We start from the raw sequence: 12,500 nt of genomic DNA on the forward strand, positions 1-12,500 counted from the left end.
TGTATCTCTTCTGTCTGTCACTATAGCTGTCTATCTGTCTCTTCCTATATCACTGTACAAATCTATCTGTCTATCTGTATATGTATTTGTATGCCATAAGCGATAATATTTTGCATAAAGAGAGACTTACCCTTTTGGATGAATGAGATTAGAGCTTTAATTCTCCCCTCAACGCTATCTATTTTCCAGAGTTTATATATATTTGTCTAAAGGGAAGCAAGACTATACATAATAATGTAATTGGATCAGTGGACTAAAGCTTTGTAAACCTGTCTGGAAGTAGTGGCAACTAATTGAATAGAGGCGTCATGGCACTAGAGAGAAGATTGGACCTTGGCTGTGTTTGGCAGGCCGTGAATAGTTTAGATATCATAACAGCGTAACTGAGAGCAAACTGATGGTGAATATGTCAGTGCCTTCCCAGAATGTTATGTGGTATTGATGGGGTTTGAGTGTGCTTGTAAAGGAACTCACATATACACGCTCTCATGCACTCATGCCTGCCCTCCCATCTGCCCTCTACTGACACACACACACACACACACACACACACACACAAGATGTTTCGAATCCTGTTGTCGTATGTCTGTTTTGCACGTGTGTGTGTGTGTGTGTGTGTGTGTGTGTGTGTGTGTGTGTGTGAACTTGATATACAAACACTCCTTATCTATAGTGTGAACAGGCCTGATTGGGGAAAACTTTGAATTTAAAAACCTGCTCAATAGTTTCTCGAAAACACTGATGGGGTACTTATTATTGGCAAAATAGGTTTTTAAGAAACAAATTTCAGAGTGGAAAATAAGCCAAGAGGAGCTTCGTTGAACAACATTGTAATACTGTTGATCTTAATATTGAACGGGTCATTGATCGATGATTGTTGTCTACTTTTAGATCCACTGATGATGGAGAATGTGTCTCCGAAACGTTTGGAATTTTTTTTAAATAATAGAACAGAGCAAGGAAAAACAAATGAGTAAAAAAAAATTATCCATTCACCAGATTACTGATGTCCTCTGTTCATAATATATCTGTAACAGTTAGACCTGAACAGCTGTAGGTTGAAGTTTGCAGGGAAACACCTCTGGGGAACCGAGCTGCAGAGAGATGCATTACGGAGAATGAAAGAATTCTGATAGGCAGAAGTTCTGCAATATGGCTGATTGACATTCCAGTCATGAGCGCTACCAGATGCCCGTGTATCACGAGGGAAGGCTTGGAGAGGTGGCACCATGGACGCAACTTCGTCTGAGCATTTGCCATAAAAATATCTGTAAAATAATGCAAGGGAGGCAACATTCCTTCTTACTTGTCGGGGCGGTAGTTTATTTGTAGTGGCAGTGTTGTTAATAATTCTAACAGAGTTGTTCTGAATTTTGTCTAATTGTTTTAATGCAACCTCTCCATATCCATTCCACAAGGGTGAGCAATATTCAAGCTGAGAGTGCACATGACTCTTATAAATTACAGCTAACTGCTCGTCAGTGAAGAAGTTACGGACTCTGTACGTTAGTCTAGGTTTCTTTGAGGCAATTTTAGCAGGTAATCTAACATGAGAGGTCCAGCTGAGGGCACTGTTAAGTGACACGCCGAGAATTTCAATACTTTTGGAGATGGGAATATTAGTAGTACTGAAGGTAATATATGAATCTGGCAATATCTATCTATAAGTAAATTGTATATATTTAGTTTTACTAGCATTAAATGAGACAAGGTTGCTCTGTCCCCGTTCACTGATCGTAGATAGGTCTTGATTTATGGAGATGGCTGTACTGAGTTGACAGGTAGAGATATTAGACTTTGTAAATGGGTTCCTGAGTGTGAATGAACAATGTAGTGTTGAGTCATCTGCATATGATGGATGGGATTGTGAGTGACAGATAAGAGATCATTAATATGAACCAGGAACAGGGTTGGTGCCAGAACTGATCCCTGTGGCACGCCAGCGTTAATTGAGTGGAAATTGGAATATACATCATCTACTTTTACTCTTATTTTCCTGTCACTGCGATATGAAGAAATCAAAGGAACAAAAGACGTTAGCCCATAGCAAGAGAGTTTGGACAGCAGGGAACGGTGCCATACTCTATCGAAAGCTTTAGAAATATCTAGGGCTACTGAATGAGTTTCTCCATGTGGGTCAATTGACTGATGGATGGTATGAGCTAGGTGGATCTTTCGTGGCAAAAACCATATTGTCTGACACTAATTAAGTTGTTGGATTCAAGATGTTTAAAAATGTGCTTATTAATTAAAGTTTCAAATACCTTACCAAGAGAAGATGTGACAGCTATTGGTTTGTAATCAGAGGGGTCAGAGGAACTTCCTCTCTTCGGAACTGGGTGGATATTGGCTTCTTTCCACGAATTTGGGAATGAAAAAGTACGTATGCATAGTCTGAATAATTTAGCTAGAACAGAGGCAGGATCAGGGGAACACTTTTTCAAAACAATTGGCAGAATTCCATCTGGGTCTGGAGTTTTGTTGGTAGGTAAATTGTCTAAGATGGATTTTACTTATTTTGTTTGTATTTTAAGTGGAACAATTTTGGGAGAGTCAAGTTCTAGTACTGGGACGTTCTGGCTGGCATCGTCAATGGTAGAATTTTTGGCAAATGTACTGGCAAAAATATCTGCTTTCTCACGCGGGTCATTTGTAATGTTGCCATCTGAAGATTTTAGTGGGGGAATGGATGATGACTTGTTAAAGTTATTATTGAAAGAATTAAGAGTTTACCAAAATATTCTATTGTCTATAGGGCTATTACATAGTTCTGATGCTTGGGTTTGAAGAAAGTTAGATTTAGCTAGATTTATTACAGCTTTTGCATGATTTCTAGCGATTTAAAATTGAGAGAGTGATTCAGATGTTTTTTATTTTAAGTAAGAGTTATATGCTAACGACTTTTTGGGCTTTTGCTCTGGCACAGTTGCCATCAAACCATTTTGGAGAGGTTGATCTTTTAGCGAACTGATGACTTGGTAAGAATAAATCCATAGCAGCTAATATTAAGTCGCATATGTGGGACTGGGTAGAATTGGGAGCACTAGAGAAGAAAGGCTGCCATGGAATGTCAGCAAGATAATTTCTAAATCCATCCCAGTCTGCCCTATCAAACTGCCATCGGGTCATCCTGACAGGTTCAGAATGGGGAGGTGTGGGGGGGTTAACTAATGAGGCTTTGATGAGATTGTGGTCATTGATCCAAGTGGTGACAGCACCTCTATCCTGTATTGATCTGGATTATTTGTCAAGAATAAATCCAAGAGATGGGCATTATGATCAGGATTATCAGGTATTCTGGTTGGTTGCTTTACCAGCTGGGTGAGATTAAACGATTCTGCAAACAGCTCGCACTCTAGACCAGCGTCATCAGTCTTGGCAGAGTGCAATAACCATTCAACATTATGTATGTTAAAATCACCTAAAATGGTAATTTTGGTCCTAAGGTCAAGGTTAAGATTACTCAACTGTGTGGATAATGAATCAAATACACTGGGTTCCGAATAAGCATTGGGAAAGCGATAGACTACACAGATATTTTTGGTAATATTTTGACAATTTAGCTAATACAATGAGTAATCAAAACTGGATGAAGTTTCTAATTGTGTCAACTGCATATTGGGATTTGATATAACAACAGGTGCTGCCCTTGTTACAGAAGTTTGTGAGCAGATGGTAACCGGGAAAACAAAATGATGATATATCAGTAGGGGGTGAAATTCGTAGTTCTGTGAGGAAAAGGGTCAGAGGAGATATCGATTGAAATAAAAAATGAACTGAGTTTAAATTTGTACTAAGGCCGCGGATTAATAAAGATGCTGTACATCACAACGTTGGTGCTACTTTTCCTGGCAAGACTAAGGTTCCCAAGAGGAAGATCTATTGTGGAGGTTATATATATACATATATATATATATATATATATATATATATATATATATATATATATATATATATAAGACTACGGTTCCCAAGAGGAAGATCTATTGTGGAGGTTATATATATATATATATATATATATATATATATATATATATATATATATATATATATATATATATATTAAGTACTGTACAGCAAAGAGTATACTTTTCTATAAATTACTGTCTCCCTTATATTTCAGGTATTTGGTAACAGATGACATTTCGTACGATTGCCTTCAGTTACAAAGTGGGACATTCAACAATCTCAAGAGTCGTAAATAAAGTGTGTGACGTTGTGTGGAAAAATATACTTCCTCTCTTCATGCCTGAGCCTGATACCAACACATGGATCAACAATGAGAAGGTTTTCAGAATCAAATGGCATTTCCCTAATTGTATCGGTGCTATTGATGGCAAACACATAAATGTAAGGGCACCTCCACACTCAGGCTCACATTTTTTTAATTAAATAAAACATTTTCCAATTTTTCTTCTAGCCTTGGTAGATGCAGACTACAAATTCACAATTATTGACACAGGTTCTTATGGGAAAAACAGTGATGGCAGTATATTCAACAGGAGAGTAATGAGTAAGCGGCTTATGAATAACACCCTAGGTGTTCCTTCTGACAAGACACTTAAAAATACAACTTTGCCGCATGTCATAGTTGGCAATGAAGCTTTTCCGCTGAAACGGTATCTGATGCGCCCATTCCCTACAGAAAATTTGAATCTGGCATAGTATATCTTCAATTATAGACTTTCTAGATGTAGAAGAGTAGCAGAGAATGCATTTGGAATTTATGCTTCACAATGGAGAGTACAGTATTCTAGCACCAATGCAAATTGGAACTAACAAAGTTGTCAAAGCAACAGCTTTTCTTAGATCATATGCTCAGGAATCCTCTCCTTCTAACCCCAATCCCCAGGAAGAGGATGGATGTAGGCATGTTTTGTCAAGGATGAGGAGGATTGGAGTGAATGCTACCAGAGAGGCTTTTGAAGTACGAAATTCATTCATGGAGTACTTCCTATCAGATGAAGGAAGTATATCTTGGCAGATGGATAGAATCAGTTGTCCAGAGAGAGAGAGAGAGAGAGAGAGAAAGCATACATATAGGTGAATCTAGTGAGCTGATAGAATCATTTACATTACCTTGTATTTAATTTTATATATGGAACGTGCCAGAAAATGTGGCTTATGTTATACAACATAACTTATTATATGTGTTACATCAATTATATGCCACATGATATGTATTTTGTCAGTAAATAACTTACCATCCATTTCAACGGCTTCTGCAATCTCCTGCCAACAGCAGTCCTTCTTTACCACATCCCGATAATCTTCGGAAATCATGTCAAATAAGCACGGATATTTCCGTGCTTCTTCAATAAGTTGCTCCATTGCGTCCTGCAGCAGACGTCTGTCCATACTGTATTCGTCTGAGAGGCAGGCAGACTGAGTGGCGTGAGACTGTCGTGGGGGCCTGGGCTGGCATCGCGCATGCGCGATGGAAGCTCTGACAAGGAAAATTGCCGGAGAAGCGGTCTTCAGAGCTATGCCCGCGATATCACTTACATAGCATCGCATCCGGTCTAAACAACTCTGATGAAAATAACACAAGTTATTTCACAGCCACGTGGCTAGCGTATTTAGCACAGCTAGCATGGCATCCGGTGTGAATCCGCCTTAAGAGAAGGAGAGTTAATGAGACAAAAAGCCTTTGACTCTACCCTGTTGAGATGCACTGTATGTGGGGAGCCTCCCCATAAGTAAGAGTTGTTAGACGCGAATATCAGCATAAAGTCAACAATTGTGCAGGGGTAAAGAAGGCACAGAGTCATCTTAGCACACCTCATCTCTACGAAGCAGATTGTGTAAGAGAGGTAATATGTTCTTTCCAAGATAAATCTCGAGTGAATGAAAACCCAACTATGTTTAATGATGCAGGATTGAGCTGTATATGGTTAAAAATTAAAAGGTACTCCAGTAAAAGATTTTGTTGGATTGGTAGATTTTTTTTTTTTTTTTTTTTTGATAATGAATGGAGGAAGGTAAAACAAAGGGGAAAAAAAAAGTCCTTGTGCCTAAAGGCATCCTCCATTCATAAAATACTTATAACAATTGGATTTAAAAGCGAGAGGATTAAATGTATGTGGGTAGCAACTCCCAGGAAGCGAATTCCAGAGAGTAGTAGTTCTGGGGATAAATGAATATTGATAAGCAGTGGTTCTGCATTGTGGGGGAGAGAGTGTGAGTTCATGGGCGCTCCCAGCTGCCCGAGTATTGCGGGAGAAAATGTGAAGGGGAGGCACAATTGAAGCCAGTTCGTTAGAGCACTTACGGTAAATATAACGATAAAATAGTGCTAAAGAAGCAACATCTCTACGTACTGCTAACGGAGGAAGGTCCTGCGTTATGGCAGGATTATTGATTAATTTAATGGCTTTATTTTGAATTTTGTCCAACTGCCTCTGTGCAACCGGTCCACATCCACTCCACAGTGGTGAACAGTATTCGATCTGAGAACGCACATGACTTTTGTATATTGTGGCCATCTGCTCGTCAGTGAAGAACTCACGAACTCTGTACATAAGTCCCAGTTTTTTAGAAGCATTTTTAACAAGGGATTTAACATAAGCTGTCCAGCTTAGGTTGGGATTTAGAGTAACACCTGGGATATCAATTGTAATGGATATGGGAATACTAACATCATTTAAAATTATGTGAGAGTCTGAGGGATTCTTTCTATTGGAGAGATTAATGTATTTAGTTTTCTGAGCATTAATACTGACATCATTTAAAATTATGTGAGAGTCTGAGGGATTCTTTCTATTGGAGAAATTAATGTATTTAGTCTTTTGAGCATTAAATGAGACCAGATTTTCTCGTTTCCATTGATTAATTTTAGAAAGGTCCTGGTTCAGAGAAATTGCTGTGTTTATTTGGGAATTTATAATATCAAATTGTATAAAGGAGGTACTAAATGTGAAAGAACTATGAAGGGTCGAGTCATCAGCATAAGAGTATATTGGGTTGTGTGTGACAGATAGAGGTCATTTATATGAATGAGAGGGTTGGCACCAAAACTGATCCCTGAGGTAAGCCAGCATTTATGGAATGAAACAGAATAAATTCCATCTACCATGACCCGTATTTTTCTACTATGAAGGTAAGAAGAAATTAGAGGAACCAGTGATGCAAGGCCATAGTGTGACATCTTAGACAATAATGCCTGGTGCCATACTCTGCCAAATGCTTTTGAAATATCAAGTGCTACTGTATGTGTATCACCATGTTGGTCTATTGTTTTGTTAATCTGATGGGTAAGAAGGCAAAGAATATCTACAGTTGAACGTTCCTGTCTAAAACCATACTGCCGATCATTGATCAATATATTGATTTCTAGATGCTTGACTATGTGTTTGTTAATTAGTGTCTCAAAAAATTTACCGAGAACGGAAGTTAGTGCAATTGGTCTATAGTTTGATGGATCAGAAGTTGCCCCCTTTTTAGGAACAGGATGGACATTTGCTTCTTTCCATGGGGCTGGAAAAATTGAGGTACGGATGCATAAGCGGAAAAATTTTGTTAATACAGGAGCCAACACTAAGGAACAATTTTTAAGTACTATTGAAGGAATTTCATCTGGACCAGTGGCCTTGTCTGCTGACAGATTCTGTAATACGGCTTGTACGTATCTGGTGTGAATCATGAAAGATGTAAGAACTGACTTTTTGAAGCATTAAAACCAAGAAGATTACTTCTACCCCATCAGAGAAATGAGCCAAGTCAGACATTAGGCGTGCCATAGCTTCATCCCTTATATGTTGGAGTAACTACTGAGATGAATGCTGTGGGAAGCAAATGGAAAGGTGAAGAGTGGAGTCATTGGTGTATGAGTGGATTGGGCTAGATGTACAGCTTAGAAGGTCACTGATGAATGTAAGGAGCCCTGAGGAACACCACTAGTGATAACTCTAGAAGAACGGTGGACGTCTACAACAGCAGCTATAGAACGACCTAAAAGGAACCTAGAGATAAAAGCACAGATAGAAGGATAGAAAGCTAAACAGGGCAGTTTGGAAACTAAAAATTTATGCCACACTCAGTAGAAAGCCTTTCAGATGTCAAGTGCAATGGCAAAGCTTTCACCAAAGTCCCGAAAGGAGGATGGCCAGGAGTCTAAAATGTTGGTGAGAAGCTCGCCAGTGGGGCATCCCTGGCGGAACCCATAGGCTACTGACGGTGACAAAGAAGGTTGTGGTGGGAAATATGCTTTAATAATTATTTTTGTTAAGAATAGGCTCAAAAACTTTTGAAACAGGATGTTAAAGAAATGGGGCAATAGAGGGATGGGAATGGTCACCCCTCTTTGGGACAGGCTGAATGAGAGCAAACTTTAAGCAGAAAGTAAAGGTATAAGTTGCTAGACAAAGCCGAAAAGTTTACCTAGGCAGGGTGCAGGCACAGAAGCACAGTTCTTGAGGACAACAGGAGGAACCCTGTCAAGCTCATATGCCTTGTTAGTACTGAAGCCAGTGATATCAGAAAATACATCATCTGAAGAAATTTTAATGTCAGCCATGAGGAAGTGTTGGACAAACAGCAGTGGAATCGTCTAAGGTGGATTTGGAAGAGAAAGTGTGAGTGAAGACTTTTGTTTGATCAGTAGAAGTAATAGCTACAGAGTCATCAGAGTAGAAAAGAAGAGGGAAGGATGATGCAGAAAAGCTGTTAGAAATGTTTTTGTCGAGGTGCCGGAAGGAGAGGGAAGAAACTGAGTTAAGCAGTTCAGAGCATTCATTATGAATGAAATTATTCTCAGTTGAGTGGAGAACAGACCTAGCACTATTGCACTGGGCAGTAAGACTGTCTAGTGCTAGTCAGAATAGAGGGAAATTTATGCACACGAGGCTTTAGGCCTTTCAGTCAAACTTTTGCAGCTAAAAAAGTTGAACGAAATCATCAGATCACAGGCATGATAAAAAAAAAAAAAAGTAATAAACTAGAATGGCACTCAGTAAAGAGCATACCTCCATCAAGGCCTAACATGCAGTTCCTTTTAATTCAATCAAGTGTAATCCAGTATCAAGCTCATAACCTAATAAATTGTAACACCATAGTTTTAAACTACTAAATTACGAAAATCTGGAAAAACGCCCTATCTCGCAGTGTTAAAGTGAAAAAAAAAAAAAAAAAACTGGATCCGCACCTGTATCCGGATCCGCACCAAAATTTAATGTAGTGTATTCAGGGCCAAGGCCCATTCTTCTACCAAGTTTCGTGGAAATCCGTCCAGTAGTTTTTGTGTAACCTTGCTCAAAAGCCAACCAACAAACAAATGGACAGGGATGAAAACATAACCTCCTTGGCGGAGGTAATAAAAGAGCTCCGGTAGTTTGATATATTTCTTTTACTTGACATAGGGGGTTTATTTCAGTAGCTTCTCTGATTGCCTATCCCCATTCAGCTTGCAATCGCTGTGGAAATAGATTTAGTTTTGAAGCACCTACCTTGAACAGCTATGTCAGAGTTTCCAAGCTTCTCAGTGTTTCACATTTATGACAAACACACACGCAGGACAGACGGAGGGAAGAGTAGGCAGGCAGGCAAGTACTCAGCTGGGTTGGTCATTCGGTTGGTCTGTCAGCTGGGGACCCAGACAAACTAGTAAAAAAGCTGGTGGTCAATCAATCGGTCGGCCAGGTGCACGTACGCACCCACGCATGCGCGCGCGCGCAAACTAGCTCAGTGGTAATGGTCTCGCCTGCCATCTGGTAGACGAGGGTTCACTCCTTGCTCAGGTTGTGAAAAGTTTCACTGACGAAGTAGGTGGTAACTGTCCCAGGGGATGCGTGTGTGCTTGTGTTAAGGTCACAGCCTTGCCCTTAGATCGGACTGTATGAGCTCTCAGCTCTCTCTCGGGAGGGTAATAACGCTGATAATTACGACCTTCACGTGATCCTGACAGACCTGGTGAAGTACACACTTACCCATACAAATCCTATGACCATTGAAGCACAACCCAAACCAGTGTCTAAGCTAATCCATTGACATCACCTAAAACTTAAAAGGAACTATTGAGGCTTCGAGTCCCAAATGCTGCTGTACATATGTGAACAAATAAAACCAACCAGCCAACCAAACAATGAAAGAATAACCAACCAACCAACTATAGCCTTTTTCACGGGAGAAAAGAAATTGCCGTTCGGCAACTCTCTTCCAAACTGTCCGATTTCATGCATTCTTGTGAGTAGCTAATTAATATACAGTGATGTTAAGAATTGTCTAAAATATCAAACTTGCAGTACACATGGGTGAAGCGTATAACATCATTACTTACAATTTGAGAGGCTGTAGGGAGCATAGGCCTACTGTAGGTGTGGTCATGTGCGAGCATCGTTGAGTCAGTCAGGATGACTCGCATTTCCCCCTGCAATCTGTCATCTGAGCAACTCCGTACCACCAACATAATTATCATTTGTGTCATCGTTTCATTCTCAGGAATTATTTAAAAATACTATAAATGGCAATGTCTACCTTCTCTTAATGCATTAAGCAATAACATGACACTGGGAGACGTCTATGTCATTATTTAATAATTCAGATGTTCGGCACTACTTACGCCGCGAATGACAACTGTCCGGCGTCCCATGAAATTTAAATGTGTATGCCACCCTTTGCGGGATTAGGGCGTCGGGCTATAGATAGATAGATAGATTAACTTTAGTTCATTTCATCAGCTGACTGCTAACACTTATGTTATATTTATGTATGTGTTTAAGAAAGCTAAATATACTTCATTCTATTGTTTTTCAATGAAAGCTGCTGTCTTTAACATCACTGTATATTAATTAGCCACTCACAACAAGAATGCACGAAATCGGACAGTTTGGAAGAGGGTTGCCGAACGGCAATTTCTTTTCTCCCGTGAAATAGGCTATAACTAACTAACCAACCAACCAATCACACACACACACACACACACACACACACACACACACACACACAAACACGACAGAAAGCTCTGAAACACCATTATGAAACAGTGAATCGCAATGTCGGGGCCTGGACACACTGCTGCTCCACTTTATGACTCAGTCCGCGGTGGTGAGGTGAATGGTCGGCCACTATACGTCTGTCTCGCTCAAGGCCAATAAGACTACCAGGTCTCTTCACCCAGTGGTACTACGCAGATGTGATGACGTCACAGTGTGGAGGATTGTCTCCCATTTTTCTTTCCACTCCCCCCACTCACCCCCCAGCAGAGGCTGGGGGGTGAGTTAAGCCGTTCTTGTGCCAGCTATGAGAAAGAGGTAGAGGCAGACATACCGTGACTCCAAGTTTTTTTTTTTTTTTTTTTTTTATCTGTTCAGTACTGTGTTGGCTCTTATTTTATTCTAGTTATCATTAGATGAATTTACGCAGATTAGAAAGAGACTATGGAGTGAAAGGGGTAGTGGAGTTAGCTAAGGTTTAATGAGAATATGTAATGGTGATGAGTTAATGGAACTCTTTATAATGCTCTCACCATACTTTCATTTCCCTTCAGTTCCTAGAACAATCATGTACTCCAATGTTTTAATATAATTAACTGGTGCTTGGAAGCTGAAGTTAGGGTGTATGATTTGCCTCATTAAACGGAGACCTGAGAGAAACGGGGAGAGACGGGAGAGAAAGGGGGTAGAGAAAGGGAAAGTGGGGGGATAGTTGCCAAACATTTCCAGAATACTGAACACCCCAGATCAATTTAATGCTACTGTATTCAAATATCTACTAGAATGCACATCAGGTCGAACAGCAAAGGTGATTACTAAGCTTATCATTTAAAATTGCCTTGATACACATCTTGTATATTTGTGTAATGGTGTGTACGTGTGTGTGTAGTTGTGTATTGGTGTGTATTTGTCTATTTGTATACGTGTAGTGTGTACACATCAAGTGTGTAGTGATGTGTACGTGTGTGTGTGTAGCTGTGTAGTGGTGTGTACGTGTGTGTGTACATGTGTTGTGACGTGTACATTTCGTGTGTGTAGTTGTGTAGTGGTGTGTACGTGTCTTGTGTGTAGTTGTGTAGTGGTGTGTACGTGTCGTGTGTGAAGTTGTGTAGTGGTGTGCACGTGTCTGGTGCATAACTGTGCATGCTTCATGACCTGGGCCCGTTTTCTCGTCAGATAAGGAAGCTCCCTAGCTCTTCTTCCTTACTGCTATCTATTTTTGGGTATGGCAGGTTATTATCAATTTGTATGATAATTATGCTGAATATAGTGACATCTGAATGTGCAAAATACAGACATACGACAACAGGATTCGAAACATCTTGTGTGTGTGTGTGTGTGTGTGTGTGTGTGTGTGTGTGTGTGTCAGTAGAGGGCAGATGGGAGGGCAGGCATGAGTGCATGAGAGCGTGTATATGTGAGTTCCTTTACAAGCACACTCAAACCCCATCAATACCACATAACATTCTGGGAAGGCACTGACATATTCACCATCAGTTTGCTCTCAGTTACGCTGTTATGATATCTAAACTATTCACGGCCTGCCAAACACAGCCAAGGTCCAATCTTCTC

The sequence above is a fragment of the Coenobita brevimanus genome, chromosome 104, assembly GCF_032717465.1.
Source record: "Coenobita brevimanus isolate Jiangsu-jjx chromosome 104, ASM3271746v2, whole genome shotgun sequence".
NCBI classification, from domain to species: domain Eukaryota; kingdom Metazoa; phylum Arthropoda; class Malacostraca; order Decapoda; family Coenobitidae; genus Coenobita; species Coenobita brevimanus.